This window comes from Acinonyx jubatus, chromosome C1 (assembly GCF_027475565.1).
Source record: "Acinonyx jubatus isolate Ajub_Pintada_27869175 chromosome C1, VMU_Ajub_asm_v1.0, whole genome shotgun sequence".
Classification (NCBI taxonomy): Eukaryota; Metazoa; Chordata; class Mammalia; order Carnivora; family Felidae; genus Acinonyx; species Acinonyx jubatus.
Window position 1 is genome coordinate 178,010,202 of NC_069381.1, and position 18,106 is coordinate 178,028,307.

Here is an 18,106-nt window from a genome sequence, read left to right on the forward strand (position 1 = left end):
TATCTTGACATCTCAATAATCTTAGTTTTGAACATGTATTTTGTATGAGAAATCTGTTGGGACATTTGAATACACATATGAGCAGAGGAGATATGTGTACTAGGCATTTTCACCACTGTTTCTTATCTCTTAGTCTGCATATAGTATTTTCAATACCGCATAAGCACAGAATTCTGTTAGATCATTATGTGAGGGAGTCCAATGAGATGCAAAGCAAGTCCAAGGACAACATGCTGTCTCTACAGCTTGCCATGCTCTGCACTGAAACAGAACTTGCTTCAAATGTAGAAAGAAGGCAATGGAGTTATACAAAACTAAAAGACCAAGGAACCCTATCATATCTTTTCTCACTCATGTTACTTCTATGCATTCACTATACATTTATTTTGGAAATGGTGACAGAGTGAAAAAAAAAAAAGCAACCACAAGTCCTTTGCCTTTCAGTTTTTCCTTACTCATTAGGTAAGCCAAAAGTAGAGTGTTGACAGAATGTGCACATATCAAAAAGTAAAAGGAAAAACAATTAAATTAGTTTTATGCAGCATTTCCACTCTTCTGGTCAGACCAAAATACATGCTCAGGTACAGCTATGAAAAACAAAGTGTGTACTTTTTATGATTCTGAATATGAGTTTAATATTTTTATAGTTGCATTTAAAATTGTCATTACACAATATAAAATGAACATTAAAATCCATTTGCTAATAATTTATTTTAGTTTTAAAACCTACGAAGATATTAAATAACAAATAAAAACCTATCACAAGTTGACCGAGACTGTGAAAGAAAAAATGCTTTATATTTTAGTACTACTAAAGGTCCTTCTTCCTACTTTTGAATATTTTCATTTTGCTTTGGGGTCCACAAATAGCAATTCCCTTTTTCCTCTTGCAATAGGAAAAACAATTCTATTGCAATCTTGCCCTTGAACATCTCCAGCCTACTGAAGAGTTTTGCAAGCTCTGAGGCTCTCCCTTCATAACATATTTTTAATTAACTTTGTGAAGGATAGGGTTGAGAATTATATGATTATATTGTGCATAAACATAAGTTCCAGCATTCTTAACACCCTAGCCAGGGTTGGCTAGGGTGTGAATACCCAACGGTCTTAACACCCAACCCTAACCTTGGATTCCTTCAAGAACATTTCAAAGAAACCCAGGTTTTGCAGCCTCGTTGACTGTATGTAACTTTAAGAGAAGGCTCAATTAGCTAACACAACTGACTAATTACACAACTCAATTATGATGAAACCAACACATCGAAACCAGAGTTCTGGATGTGGGACATCCATTAATAAATTCAATCTAATCAAGCTTTACATTTCATTCTCTTTTGGACTACAACATTTCCACATACTTATATGCTTCCCACTCTTGCTGATACAAATTAGCCATTCTTTCCTGTGTCAGCTGACTCCTCCCTGTGCAGAATTATACTAGGGTTTCTGTTTTGAGATCAATCTCTCCTATTGGCTCTAGAGGAATAGGAGGTGGGGTGTGGGGAGTGGTGACCTGATAAAGGCATCTCTGTGTAAGTCAAATTATAGTTATTAAAGTCTTTTACACAGAGGAAGGTTGAGTCTTTCATTAGGAAGGGAAGCTGAATTTGGTCAGACAGCTTCAGGAGGATTTATAAGTTCACATTTCTACCTTTGTTTTTGTTTGCCCAAACATCTCTATGTCTCAGGGTTCCTCTCCTTTCACACATCTTCCCTTAATTTAGTATATCAAGCACAAATATAGACTTTTTAGTATGATGCTCCTCATTGAGACTCTGATCTTGATTCTTAAACATCTTCCCTGCAATTCTAGAAGACAAGAAATTCTATCAAGTTCGGCATAGAGGTTTTCTGATTTTATACCAGTTGTGTTTTTAAGGGCACTTGGCATTTTACTTGTGTATACTCTCAAGGGTCTTTGAAACTAGCCACCCAAATCACAACCTTTGTAATCACTGACCTGATGCCACTCTTGCTATAGATTAATAGTGCCCCATTATGTCCCTTTAAAAGTAAGTTACCTACATACTCAAAAATATGTTAACAAATGAGTATCAAAATTTCATTGTGAAGGTCTGGCCACTCCAAATACCAGTGAAATTTCCAGAATGATAAAAATAGCACACTCTGTATAAATTCCACACATACTATATAAATTAAAAGCTGATAAAGAAAAAAATAGAATAAAAATAACAGACTATTTCAAAAGAAGATACAAAAGGGTAAGTAAATTTACAGGAACAGATGTAACAATAAAAATAATTATCAAGGTAGTAGAATTCAATCCAATATATCATTAATTATATAAAAGTAAATGGATGAAACACTCCCAACTAAAATTCAAAATTGTAAAATTTATTAATAACAAAAAACAAGATGTTTCAAATGAGCCATCATAATTTATTTTTATCTCTTTTTAATTTTTTAATGTTTATTTATTTTTTGAGAGAGAGAGAGAGAGTGGGAGAAGGGGAGACACAGACTCTGAAGCAGGCTCCAGGTTCCAAGTTGTCCGCACAGAGCCTGATGCAGGGCTCAAACCCACGAACAGTGAGATCATGGCCTGAGCCAAAGTCGGATGCTTAACTGACTAAGCCACCTAGGCACCCCTTTTTTTCTTTCAAAATCTATATTCTTTTCTAAAATTATGTTCACTAAAAATTTAACCTTGCCAAACTAAAAACCTATTAAAATATTGAGTTCTATGAATTCATAAGTATAGATAATTGCTATGAAATATTTAAAGCATTTTAAATGTGCCTGGGTGGCTTAGTCAATTAAGAAGCAAACTCGATTTCCACTCAGGTCATGATCTCACAGTTGCTGGGATGCAGCCCAGAGTCAGGCTCTGCACTGATAGCAAGAAGTCTACTTGGGATTCTCTCTCCCTCTCTTTGTCCCTCCCCCACTCACACATTCTCATTGTGCACGCTCACGCATGTTTTATCTAAAGAAATAAAGGGGTGCCTGGGTGGGCTCAGTTGGTTAAGCATCTGCCTCTTGGTTTTGTCTCAGGTCATAATCTCACAGTTTTGTGAGTCTGAGCCCCATGTTGGGCTCTGCACTGGCAGCAAAGAACCTCCTTGGGATTCTGTCTCTCTCTCTCTTTTGCGGTCTCTCCCCTACTTGTGCTGTCTCTGTCTCTCTCAAAATAAATAAGTAAACTTTAAAAATAAATAAGTACATAAATAAACTTAAAAAATAAAATATTTTACATTATCATGCTTTAATATACAAATACTTTTTGAATGCTTAATTTATCTGTTTTTAACTCTGTAAAGTATATACAGATAGATTATTTACTACAGTTACCATTTGGCAGAAACAGAAAAAACCTTAATCAAGCTTTACAAATAATTCAGTTGGTATTATTCTAATTTTAATTTTTCAAAGAATGTTGAATGATAAAAGCAATCTGAAGTATAATATCTTCAATAATGGTAGTTACTATATCTTTTTAAAAGAGCTTTATATAGCTTTATAGAAAATGAATAAAATCATATTTTATAGTAGAAGCCAAATGGATAGAAATGGTGTAATTAAACAAATGGCTATGAATTAAGTAATTTTAAAAGAGAAAATCATATGCAAACCATGTGGAAAGTCACTGCTAAATCACTTCATTTGAAAACACATTGTTGATAGCTTAAGAATGTTAGAGATTTGATATTAGAAGGCTTCTTGATCATAAGAGCAAAAAATATAAATTATAGAAAAAACTTTTTAAATACATTATAATATCTATATTCAACAACATGTATTTTCCAATGGAACACACAGAGAGCAGCTAGATATTACTTAAATAGTAATTTGTTTTTAATTTTTATCAGTGATCTTTGATCACAAAATGTCCATGAGGAAACAAAACTGTTCTCTGATGAAAATGTAAGCAAAAGGTAGAAGACTATAAACTTTGGTGAACATGAGACACCAGAACAGAACTTTAGTTTCTTTTCTAAACTACCTCGTATATGAGAACTGATTTCTTATCATCACTTAAAGTAACGCAGGAAAAAAATATATAGATCTAAGTAAGATATTAAAACTATATAATAATTAGATTTCAATGAATGTAATCCCTATGTTGATGCTTATATTTACCTTAGGACAAGATCACTCAGGCTGTCTTCTCTGTGTATTTGATAGCTCTCTTTCATCGAGGTAAGCCAAATTTCTTCTACTGTGTGCTAAGACTGGAACAGAATTGTATTATGAACTTAACAATAGTAGGACACAATGAAAGGCAAGATTAGCTCAGAGACTGATATGTTAGGTTAAGTACCTCCTACTTCCCTATGTCACTAAATATTCTGCAGCTTTCATTTTTAACCTGGACTTTAGCATAGAAGGGGTGGGAATCACATTGAATCCGTCCTCCATTGAACACTTCCCTCACACTTTCCAATCCCCTGGTTTGTGTAATTTGTCACTTGATTGCTGAATCTCTTACGATCTTTAAGCACCTTTAAATGAAAAGACTGTCCACACCTTTTGTCTACCATCTTCCTTTCCTGCTAACTTCTCAGTGCACATGTACTAAGCACACATGTATTTGCCACAAGGACTGTTCTAGTCATGGTGCCAAATATTTAGCTCAGATCACCTTATTAAATCCTTATGGCACTTACATGAATTACGTATGATTAACATGCCCATTTTATAGAGAAGCAACATGAGACCTTGAAGCAATTTACGAAATTTACCAAAGGAAACAGGAAGAGCTTACTTAATACTAAAGTTCAAAAAAAGATGGATAGAGTTCATTTTCTGATTAAGCTTTTTTTGTTCTCTGAGGAAAAAATTATGATTTCACAACTTCTTTGTACATCTGTTCATTTATCTGTTCAAAATTCTATTCCATGCTTTCATTGGTGTTGATGAGAAGAAACAAGGGATAAGATCTGTCAGTAAAAACCCAGTGGGGTTTTCAGTTTAAGCCTGCCTGACATTCAAAAGGAGCAAAGGTTACCAATTGCCTCTCCTATCATAATTCACACTGAGATACTTACTACTAGCCTCACCCAAGACTGAACTCTAGGGAGTTTACAGTTCATAGGAAAATATTCTCTCCTAATGATTCATGTCTCGAATTGAGTAGGAAAGTAATAATGAGGGAATTAACGCAAACCACCTTGTCCAGTTTTAGAAAGAAGATTCACAAGGAAATAACATAAAAAATTGCTTTTTCAATAATCTGAACAGATTTTGCTTTAAAAACGGTTATTAAAAACCTAACATACTGGAGCCAATAAATTCTATGAAGATTATTTGCTGTGGACTTCTGAAGAATCAGTAGCTTTTGTTTGTAAAACTGCTGAAAAGAGGTCTGGGAATTTATATTTAATAAAAGCAAATTATTGTGGAGAACCAGTAGTTTTAGTATAAAAAAGAAGATAAGGGTGCCTGGGTGGCTCAGTCGGTTAAGTGTCCAACTCCTGATTTCAGCTCAGGTCATGTCCTCATGGTTCTTAAGTTTCAGCCCTGCACTGGGCTCTGAACCAACAGTATGGAGCCTGCTTGAGAGTCTCTCTTTCTGTCTCTGCTCCTGCCCCACCAAAATAAATAAATAACCATTAAGAAGGAAAGAAAGAAAAAAGAAAGAAAGAAAGAAAGAAAGAAAGAAAGAAAGAAAGGGGATAAAAATTATGCAAAAACATTGTTGTAATTTTGAAGATGAAATGTCAGGGTCAGATCAAAATGTAAATTTATATATTTATATTTATATACATTTTCTGTTTCAGTCTCTTAAGGGACTCTAGAAGCCATAATGCTTTAGTAGCAATGTATATGTTTACTTTCCAGATTTAAGCCTATAATTATCATTTGATCTTAAATCCTCCTACTTGGAGGAATACCTGATTCTAGGTCTGGCGGAGGGAAGTTATATAATATGATTCTGAACCATCCCGTTGTACAAGAAAATAAAGAAATAAATGGGAATTGTATGAAAAGACCAGAGAAGCCAGATTAAAGCTGGATCCACAGAAAAGAGTGAGTTAAGTTGAACAGCACATAGAAGAAAGACAGTTATTGAACAGAAACACTTTTCATACGTAAAATTCCATTACTCCATAAAATATTCAAAATAGTAAACACATAAAAAGCCTATTTGCCACAATTTTTAGTAACTATAACATGAACTACCTACTTTCAAAAATTATAGTTAAAAGGAAAGAATTGAGCATTAACCCTATTTCACAGTAGAAAATGTACAGTCCTACTTAATCAGAGAATTTTTTTTTAATTATTTGCCCACACTTTCATAAAAGTTTATTTATTTTTGAGAGAGGGACAGAAAGAGAGAAAGAGAGAGAGAAAGAGAGAGGGAGGGCTTGTGCATGCGTGAGCAGGTGAGGGGCCGAGAGAGAGGGAGAGAGAATCAAAACTAAGTAGCCTCTACACTGTTCCCATAGAGCTCGAAGCAGGGCTAGAAATAACAAACCCATGAGATCATGACCTGAGCTAAAATCAAGAGTCAGCTCTTAATCAACTGAGCCATCCAGGTGCCCCAGAGAAGTATCTTTTTAACAGAAAAAGGATCACAATTAAATTTACAGAGGATGATAGAATTAGAAAATCACCATTTTGTACTCCCAAAGAAATAATTAATTCAGACAATCATCATCATTGGTCCTGAGCTAGTAGCTAAAAGATTGATGAGATTCCACGTATTTGTGTTTTGCCAAAGTATCACCCTATCGATTACTTGTTCACAACAGATGGGAGTGAATTTTCATTACCTTGTTTCAGTGATCAGTCTTAGTATTATCCCTCAACCAGATGTTACACACCTCCTGACATCTTCCAGTCTGAAGTTCATAGGACCAGCTCTGAAGGATGTTTCCAAGAAATATTACATCTGAATCTATTCAGTCTCTTAGATCTAACATTTTAGTTACAGTAATTCCAATAATCAATGAAAAATTCATGTAAAAATTTTCAAATTAGGTGGGGCATTCTAGGAGCTCTTTAACAAGTACCATAGAGGAAATAAAGGGTTTGTATGAGTGTGTGTGTCTGCGTGTGTGTGTGTGTGTGTGTGTGTGTGTGTGTATGTGTGTTTGGCCATGTGTGTTTATTTGTACGGGTGTTGTCTTTTAAACTGAAGTGAGATAAAAGGCATACAAACCAAGTGAAATGCACAATTCTTGACGAACACTGATCCAATGTAACCAGCATAAAAGATATTTGGTGAACTTGGTAAATAAATGTGACAAGGGCCATATTTTAGACAATTAGGTAATTATTTCTTTGGTTAGGTCTGATGACATAGTGGTTATGTTAGGAAAATGACCTTATTTTGTACAGATGCCAACTGAGTTATTTATATCTGATACAATATGTTTTACAGTTTTAACCAATTTTAAACACCGTAGCCAAAGCATAGATGGATCAAATGTTCTAAAATTAATTATTAACAGTTGCTAAATCTTACTGAAGGGAATATGGGTACTCTTTGGTTTTGTGTTACGTCCTCAATATGCATTATGAAAAACAAAAAACCTCATTAACCAAACAAAATTTGCACTATAGTCAAGTTGGCAGCTATTTATGCCTCAATATTATATTGAAATTAAAATCTGGTTGCTCATTATATTTTTATATGATAGTGTAAGATCAAGATTACCCTAAATTATACTAATAAAGCCAAATTTGTGGAAATGACTACCTAATGATAAACTCAGAAACCTTGCTGATTGTGCTTAGGTATCCTACTCACAACTTCACCACTAGGAAAAAGCAAGAGTTCCTGTAAACATGCTAATTACCTGTTTCTGAGTGTAAGGGTAGAATATATACATTTTTTCTGGCTTTCTAAGTAACCAAAGATCATTCATAAATCAATTTAATACTGTGTCACCTTGAAAGGCCAATATGTTGACTTTGAATAAGTAAGCTTGTGAAATAGAGAAGGACATTATCAGACAGAGTATGGTCTGTAAGCAGAAATGTTAGAATCCTTATTCTGTTATTGATGCCTCTCTAAGGATAGTTTTGCCTCTGTAAAGAGGAACCAGCTTTGGGTACATACTGTGGAAGAGACAGAGAGTGCCAAATGGAAAAACAGCACAAGAATGCATGGTACAAAAGAAGGCAAGCAAAACAAAAATAAAAACAAATCTTTCCTATGACACAGTACTGCTGCAGTCAGCTCTTTATTCCATATCTATATACAGTTCCAAACCCCCCAGAATGTTTCCTAAGAACAATATTTTGTCTTTGAAAGATGAATGCTGAAACTCTAGTATTTTTCTTGACCCTTAATTGGCTTTAGCTTACTTACATCTTATAGTTACCCGGGTCTGAATATATATTACATTTTGAAAAACCTTGAAATATGAGGGGGGAAAAATGAATTCTGGCATGTCATCCAAACTGGCAGCTCCAAATTCAGAATTATTCAGCTTAATATATTATTTCTTGTCAAACACATTTGAAGGCTTAGGAAACACCTTCAATTTGTCTTTTTAATTCTCTAATACCACCTTCACCCTGTCTGTAATCCATACTACTGGAATTGTTCCTCAAGGAATCTGACAATCTTAACAGGTAAATATATAATTATAACCAGAGTAAAAAGCAGAAGATTTTATAACTGCTTATAAATTGATTTATTTTTAATGTCAGATCTGAGGCACTAGCAGTTCTGTAGAATTTACAGATTAAGTGTTAAGAGTGTTGACATTTTTGAGCACATTCCAGTATTCTTATTCATTCATCCTGAGTGATTATAGGGTCTTACAAAAAGTCATAAAGGTTCTTTGCTTGGGCGAAAGATAACTTTCTCTTATTTTGTATATTACCACCCATCATGACAGCTTTATCTGATAATGTTTATTTTACAGAAAGATGTTCACACATCAGAATGCATTTGTATGTATGAGTATTTCATAACTTAGAAATCGTGCTGGCTTTTAAAATTGGTAAAAAAAAAAATAGAAACCAATTACTTTATTGTAACTTTTTACCATGCATCTAATACATTCTCAGAACTGAGAGCCACTGCAGTTGATGCAAGAGTGGTATTGCATGCAGGATTTGAGGGCTAAGACTAACTTTGAGGGACTCAAGCAGAGACTCCCCTGTGTTTCCCAGGTTTCTGTTCATTTTTAAGAAGGTTTAGGAAATAACATAATAAGGGCCAAGAAGTCTGCCTTCAAAATCCTGGCAATACTATCAAGAGACATAACCTTGTACTTCATCAAAGAGGAAGGTTCTCTTGACTCTTGTAAAGAATTAGGTAGGTTTGTAATGCTGGGTAATTATGAGTATGTAGTCCCAGCAAAATTTCTCATCTTCAAATAATATGTATACAAACAATATGTTCATGCCTGGTTGAGATTAAAAAGAAGGTTTAGCCAAAAGAAAAGCAAACTCTGAAATGAAAAAGTCAATAGAGAAATATACGAGATGTAAAACTAAGAAAATAAATGAAATTCCAGGTTAGTGGACAGGATATCTCAACAAATAAATTTGAAAGTCTAAGTGTTACATGCATGCAATGATTAAAACAGACCATAAAACTTGGGATCTTATTGCCTGGGGGGAAACAGACATTTGAAAATGTAATTTCAACAGAAGGTATAAAATGCAACAACACAGCCAAACATAGCAATTATAGAAATTAAAAGTAGGGCATCTAAACATTTTTGGGAGAAATGAAGTGAGGAGTAAGCTGATTCTTAGAAGGCAAGTAGAGGTGATCCATGTTTACAAAGGATGAAAAGGAAATTCAAGAATTATCGTTACCAAAGTCAGAGGCATCAAAGAATATATCTTCTGGAAACTACCAATAATTTTATACTGAAGAACTATAAATTATACAGGAGAAATGGTAATAAGACTTAGAATATGGCTACATTTCTGATCTTGAAAGGAATGGTTATTTTAAGAAGTTTAAACTATCCTCTATGAAATAGGAGATTTTAAAGCACTATGGACACTGGGTCACTCTGCCCAAAGTTGGAGAATATAAACTACAGGAGGACAGGGGCACCTGGGTGGCTCAGTCAGTTAAGCGTTCAACTTCAAAAGAGGTCGTGATCTCACAGTTCATGAGTTCAAGCCCCATGTCGGGTTCTGTGCTGATAGCTCAGAGCCTAAGTCTTGTTTCAGACTGTGTGTTTCCCTCTCTCTGCGCCCCTCCTCTGCTCACACTCTTTCTCTAAAAAATAAATAAACATTAAAAAATTTAAAAAAATAAACTACAGGAGCACAAAACTGGGTTTATAAAGAATAATTAATGATTATTGTATTGAAGGCAAGAGATGACAATGTCAAAGCTAAGGCATTAAAGGCAAAATGAGTTTCAAGAGGCTGTGTGTGTGTGTGTGTGTGCAAGGAAAAGATATACACAGAGTATCTTCATGGAGATATATATATATATTCACATAACATGCAATTAGCTATTTTACAGTATACAATTTAGCGTTTCGCAATGTCAGCAGGTAGCTCTAAGTTTTACCCTATATAAACATCTTGTGTCATTAAGTGATCACTTCTCATTCCTGCCTTCTCCCATCCCAATAACCTATAATCTGTTTTCTGTTTCTATGAATTTGCCTATTCTAAAAATGTCATATCAGAAATCATACAATATGTGAGTTTTTCGGTCTGGCTTCTCTCACTTAGCATATTTTCAAGGTTCATCCAAGCTGCAGTACATATTCACAGTTTGCTCCTTTTTATGTCTAAATAATAGTCCATTGTACATATATACCAAAATTCCCTTATCTGTTTATTGATGGACATACAGGTTGTTTTGATTTTTCATTATTATTAATAATGCTGCAACAAATATTTGTGTAACGATATGTTTGCATTTCTCTTGGATATATACCTAGGAGTGGAATTATTGGGTCATATGGTAATTCCATGTTTAACTCTTTGAAGAACCACCAAATTAAATGTCTTCTATAGTGGCTACACCTTTTATATTCCTACTAGCAATGTACAAGGGTCCCAAGTTCTTCACATCCACACCATGTTTCGTCCATTGTTTAAAATTAAAGCCAAGATAGTGGGTGTGGAGTGATATCTCATCATGGTTTTTTTGCATTTTTTGATGTTTATTTATTTTGAGAGAAGGAGAGAGCATGCATGCACAAGCAGAGGAGGGGCAGAGAGAGAGAGAGAAAGAGAGAGAATCCCAAGCAGTCTCCATGCTGTCAGTGCAGAGCCCATGAAAGGCTCGATCCCACAAACCATTAGATCATGACCTGAGCTGAAATCAATAGGCGGGTGCTTAACTGACTGAGCCACCCAGGTGCCCCTAGATTTGCATTTTTAAATGACCAATGATGTCGAACATCTTTCATGTTCTGACTGTCCATTTTCAGTACATATGCATTGTTTATATGATATATAAGTATATATTATATTTTTGGAGAACATGTCTATTTAACACTTTTCCTCATTTTTGATTGTGTTATCTTTTTTTATTGGGTTATAAATGTTTATTATGTATTCTGGATATTAAATTGTTGTCAGATATGATTTGAAGACATTTTCAGCAATTATCTAGGTTGTCTCTCCACATTCTTCATAATGTTCATTGACATACAAATGTTTTTAATTTGAATGCAGTCCAATTATCTAGTTTTGTTGTTCCTGTTGCTTATGCTTTTAGTATCAAAACTAAGAATCCATTTCCAGTCTTAAGTTCTGAATAGTTGCCTCTATATTTTCTTCTAACAGCTTTATGGTTTTAGCTCTTACATTTAAGTCATTTGTCTATTTCATGTTAATTTTTGTATATGGAGTGAGACTGGGTTAATATCTGGAGTCTCAACTCAAGGACACCAGTCTTTATGTCTCTCTTTATGCCAGTACTATACTGTTTTAATTACTATAGCTTTGTAGTAAGTTTTAAAATTGGTATGAGTCCTACCTTGGTTTTATTTTTTCTTTTCTTTTTTAAAAAAACTTTTTAATGTTTATTTTTGAGAGAGAGATAGTGTGAGTGTGGGAGGGGCAGAGAGAGAGGAAGACACAGAATTTGAAGCAGGCTCCAGGCACTGAGCTGTCAGCACAGAGTCCCATGCAGGGCCTGAACTCATGGACCATGAGATTGTAACCTGAGCTGAAGTCAGACACTTAACCAACTGAGCCACCCAGGCACCCCGGTTCTATTTTTCAATATTGTTTTGAATATTTACAGTCTCTTGCAATTCCATTTGATTTTAAGTATAAACTTTTCCGTTTTTGCAAAAGATGTCATTGGAGTTTAGACAGAGATGAATCCATAGATCTCTTTGGGGAGATCTGTATTTTAATATTAAATCTTTGGGGCATCTGTATTTTAATATTAAATCTTTCAAATGCATGAATATGAGTGTCTTTCCACTTATTTGGGTTTTCTTTAATTTCTTCGGAATGCTTGGCAGTTTTCAGCATACAAATCATTCACCTACCTGATCAGATTTATCCCTAGGTATTTTATTCTTCTGGATATTATCATTAAGTAAAAATGCTTCCTTAATTTCCTTTTTGGATTATTCATTGCTGGTACATAGAAACACATCCAGCTTTTATGTGAACAGCGCTTTTAAAGACGTATGTTTAAAGAACCTATTAGTTGGTAACATGGGGCTAAGTTTTAAGGAATATCTCTAGCCTTACCAGAGAGCAGGAGGCTGGTGAGCGGTACCTCCCGTGCACACATGGTCCAGAGCCCTCTCGCTGCCTTGCACCTGGCCCAGCCTCGAAGGATGGGCTCCAATGCAAACTGATTTTCAGGGAGACACAAGTCGAAGAGTTCAGGAGCACTGAGGCTTGCGTCATAGGTGGTGTGAGCCAACCTTCTCTTGGAAAGTCGAGGAGGAGGGACTGACAGCAACAGGACGCCCAAGTATTTCTCTAACCGGGACTCTCCCGCCAGCACCCGTAGAACTGCCCAAGATCGCGCGAGATTGGGCTTCTGGGAAGTGTAGTCCTGGCTGCGGTGCCTAGGGCGTGACTCCACCAACCTTGGAGCTCTGGAGGCTCAGCGCGTCCCAAGCCCATCCTTATCCTGACCCTCCATCAGGCTTTCACTTTGCTCACACCCCTGGAGTCGCACACCATATCTGTGGGCTGGAACTTTTCCCTGTTTTGTTTGTTTGTTTGTTTGTTTTGTTATTTTGTTTTAACTTAGGAAAAAATAACAGTTATTGAATACTTTATATAAATGTATTCTCACAACAGTAGTGAGAACATTAACCCAATTAGCAGACGAGAATAATCAGGGCCAAAGACACAGAGCTAGTAAAAGACAAGCCTTCAATATAAATTCAGACCTGCCCAACTCAAACTCTCTATTGTACCATGTGGCACATTTGATTTTACCTTTGTTTAACTCTGAACTTTGTTTTATTCCATAAATATATGTCATTGATCTCAGGCAGCTATATGTAGATGATTGAACACAAATTAGCTAAGGGTGGGGGAGGGGTTGGTGTATGTATTATGAGGGAGCTGGATAGTGAGAACTTGAGAATTAAGTCGAAATCTATGTGTTCAAGGGTATATATATATAATTATACTGTGTACAGTGAAGAGGCATGAAAAAATTTAGAGAGAGGAATGAAATAATATATTTGAATTTTTAAAAATCACTCCAGGGGCACCTGGGTGGCTCAGTCAGCTCAGCATCCAACTTCTGCTCAGGTCATGATCTCATGGTCGGTAAACCCCCATTGGGCTCTGTGCTGGCAGCTAGAGCCTGGAGCCTACTTTGGATTCTGTGTCTCCCTCTCTCCTTTTGCTCCTCCCCTGCTCGTACTCTGTCTCTGTCTCTCAAAAATAAATAAACATTAAATTTTTTAAACGAAGAAAATCACCCCAGTAGCAAATAGAAGGAACTGTATTAAATGACAGCAAAACTGCAGAAACAGCACAGTTAGGAGGCTCTTGTTTTCAGGCAGAGGGAGAAGAATGTGGGCATGAACTAGGTATCAATGGTGTCAATGAATGTTTCTGAGAGGCTGCACTTACATATATGATGAAGGATAAAGGGGAGAAGAGCATCATGGATGGCATCCAGCAAATTTACTTGGTTCACGCAGGGGACAAAGTTGTTCGCTTGACTGAAATACAGCAGGAAGAGAATTCTGTTCATGTTTTGTCTAAAGCCTGGGGGAAAACATAATGTGTTTCTTGGATTAGACAGTCTGTGGCATTGGGTCTGAATCTGGCTTGAGAAATCCAGAAAAGCAAGCAAAGGCCTGAACACTTTGTTGGCATCCAGAAAAGCCGGGCAGCAGCTGCAGTGTGTCTCAGGAATCATAAGGTCAAGGGGCAGAGAGTGTTACCAGAGAGAGAGGTGGGCCAGCTGGGGTAAAGGATCATAGTGGGGTACACCCATTAGGAACACCCATTAGGAAAGCCTGCAGGGTGAGGAGCGAGAGCATGAGGACCCTGAGGGATTCCCAGGACAGAGGACAAAAATTGCAGGCAAGAACCTTTCTGATAAAGGCTGGCAGTGCCCGTCAGCCGACTGAGTTTGGAGAGCAGGATAACCCAGTCGCACCCCTTTTTCCGCTTGGAAAGCAGCCTGCAGCAGTTGCAGACTTCCAGTCAGAAGCAGCCTGAACGGGGAGAAGCAAGAACATTAACCTAAATATGGTGCTTTGAAAAAAATCTTGTGTCCTGTCCCATTATTAAACTGCCATGTTGATTATGACATAAATCATAGGACCATCTCTCACTTAAGAATTAACCAAGTATGGATACTGGAGTTTTCAGCAAGGCAGAGATTACTCTAACTGGGTAAGGTCAAAAGAAAAAGAGAGAGAAAGACTCGAATTGAACTTTGATCAAAATTTTGATCAGTGCATTTTCTTTTTTTTTAAATATAATTTATTGACAAATTGGTTTCCATACAACACCCAATGCTCATCCCAATAAGTGCCTTCCTCAATGTCCATCACCCACTTTCCCCTCTGCCCCACCCCCCATCAACCCTCAGTTTGTTCTCAGTATCCAAGAGTCTCTTATGGTTTGCCTCCCTCCCCCTCTGTAACTTTTTTTTCCCTTCCCCTCCCCCATGGTCTTGTGTTAAGTTTCTCAAGATCCACCTGCGAGTGAAAACATATGGTATCTGTCTATCTCTGACTGACTTATTTCACTTGGCATAATACCTTCTGGCCATTTGCAGCAACATGAATGGAACTGATCAGTGCATTTTCAACATGTCTGTTAACAACCATATCGCCCTTAGTCAGCTCTGCATCTTAACCTTTCAATATGCTTCAGATGTATATGAGGCCCTCTTTGGTTTCTAAAATGCACCAAACTCTTTCCTAACACGGGATGTTCACATATACTGTTTCCTTGGCCAGGAATGCTCTTTCCCTGGTCTCCTACATGGTTGGCAATTCAGTATCACAGAGCTTGGATCTTTGGAATATCTTTTCTTAGCTCCTGTCACATAGATCAATGGACAGATGCAGAAAAAGATGGAAAGAGAAAGAGAAAGACTACTTACAGCCTCATTCATTTTCATGTAGCATGTCACATTTTGTAATTTCATGTTTGTCTCTGTTTGCTGTATATCTTCTCTGGTAGACTGTAAGACTCATGAGGCAGGAGTTTTGTCCTTTTCACATACATTTTACACTTAGCATTACGCTTAGTATGGTCACTCATTAGATATTTGTGGGATGAGAAAATAAATGTACTGGGAGGTATGCTGAATCACTATAATACTTAAAAACAAATGCCACTAAAGACAAATTGAATAAATTATAACACATAAATATACCACAATGTTAGGAAGCCATTAAAAACCATGTTTCAAATATTTCCCATGACTAGGGGAAACGTTCAACATGTAACAATGAAAAAAATGCAGAATATAGTAATATTATATATATACATATACATATATGTATATATATATATATATACACATATACACACACACACACAGTAAAATCAGTATTTTATATATAAAGCTGTTTCAGTAATACTGAGTAGGATGTACTATATGGTATATTAAAAACTATTGTTTTAATTTAGATAACTATGAGATTGAGATAATGAAATTTTTAATGTTATAAAACTATGGTTTATAGAGATTAAATAATAATCCTAGCATCATATTGCTAGAAATAGTAGTTTTGCAGAAAATATGAATCCATTTAAGGCTTAAAGTTCATGTTCTTTGTCAGTACACTACAAGGTTACATGTTACCAATGATTATCTCAGACTGGAAAAAGGTTATTTTTTTAACATATCCCCTAAATTTTCCTTAATGGCTAAATATTATATTTTACTTCATAAGGAAATAAATGTTCTTTAAAAAAGAAAAAAGAAACCTAAATTTTGCTTTTAAAGATAAGGATACCATTAGTCTCAAGATTTTTCTTTTCCTCCTTGTGATGTTTGCACTATTAAAATCTGTGAGCATTAACACTGACATTAGCTTAATCGTCCTACTTAATCATTTCAACATTAATTTCAAAAGACTTTAAGTCTTTTTCAGAATTACATTCAAAGTTAGCTATTGTATTTATCTTATTTCATTTCATTTCATTTCATTTCATTTCATTTTAGAGAGAGAGAGAGTGCAAGCAGGGGAGAGACCAAGGGAGAGAGAAAATCTTAAGCAGCCTCCATGCTCACTCAGTACAGAGCCTAATGCAGGGCTTGATCCCACAACCCTGGTATCATGACTGGAGCCGAAATCAAGAGTCAGACAGACACTCAACCAATTAAGCCACCCAGGTGCCCCAATTTTATTTTTATTTTTTAAATTTTAGAAGTGTTTAGATGTAGAAGACTATTGGGAAGTTTATTATAGGAAGCATTGTGCTTATCCCAAACTTTAAGAATTAGCAAATATCTACCTTTCCACATATTTGGAATATTTACCTTAAATGTCCAAGTTTATACATTTCAATTTTTATAAATATACATAATAAAGAATTGTAGATGGATATTAATATTAATAAGTAGGTTTGCCTGGTGCAGTATTATATGTTAACAATATTAAAACCGCTTAATGTGTATTTTATACATACATACATATGTATATATTCCATATATATGTGGAAATTCAGAATGAAGGAAAGAGAAATTGACAAAGAAATATGTGTGTGGCTGTATGCAGCCCACCAAATATTATATATATATTTTTTATTAAATATGTATTATTTTATTTTATATACTCATATATTTTCAAAATGATTTATATATTAATTAAATGAATAAATCTATTCATTAAATATTTATGTATATACATCTTCTATATTTCTTATATGCTTATGTCATATGTTTTATATTTTACAATGCACGGCGGATTCTCATCATTTATTGGTTCCATCCTCGTCAATTACTTGCTAAAATATATTTGCGACCCCCAAATCAAGATCACACTGCTTTCATGGTCATTTGAGGACATGCACAGACTGATTAAAAAATTGGAGTTGCCTGAGGCCTACATTCCTGGCTGACGTTGAACAAGAGGACACTGCCGTCTTGTTTTATACACATGTGTCCTTTTCATGCTGTATTTAGTGCCGCATTTTTTCACATTTGTGGGTTTTTGTCTCTTTTTGGTGATTTTGCTACTTAAAATGGTCCCCATGTGTAATGTTAACGTGCTGTCTAGTGTGCCTGAGAACAACAAGGCTGTTATGTGCCTTACTGAGAAAAGACATGTGTTAGATAAGCTTTGCTCAGACACAGGTTAGAGTGCTTTCAGTGGTGTGCTCAGTGTTAATAAATCCACACTAGTATACATTCAGAAAAAGGAGGAGGAAATTTTTCAATCTGTATGTGAGTTCACTCTAGAAAATGCTAAGGTAGTATCATAGCATGTGATAAAGCTATGGAAAAAAAAATAGAAAAGCAGCTAGATTTGGATTCATGAGATGACAACCAATAGCCCACTGAATAGCATTGTTGTGAGGGCAAAAGCCAAAGAAAGTTAGGGTCATGTTTCCCAGGGACGAGAAAAGGTTAAACCCTTCTTGGTAGTGTTTTATGATAAACAAATACTACATAGTATTAATTATTTGTAATAAATATACAGTAAATTAAGCAGAAGCACACATTAAACAAATTTATTTTAATTAACCAAATTAACCAAATTTGACTGGTTGACAAGAATGTTATAACCGG

General features: G+C 35.5%; 1 long non-coding RNA gene across 3 annotated transcripts in view; it reads right to left on the reverse strand.

Annotated features, from left to right (window-relative positions):
• LOC128314094 (uncharacterized) overlaps positions 1 to 14,117 on the reverse strand; it is a 302,527-nt gene extending 288,410 nt beyond the window's left edge. For 2 of the 3 annotated variants that reach the window (XR_008295496.1, XR_008295497.1), the window contains exons 1-2: positions 12,622 to 13,045; positions 4,102 to 4,193 (exon numbers count right to left, since the gene is read on the reverse strand). This is a non-coding gene — a long non-coding RNA (uncharacterized LOC128314094). Of the gene's footprint in view, positions 1 to 4,101; positions 4,194 to 12,621; positions 13,046 to 13,974 lie in introns of those variants that run through there. The other variant, XR_008295498.1, reaches the window with a different exon arrangement.
• Positions 14,118 to 18,106: the final 3,989 nt, after the last annotated feature.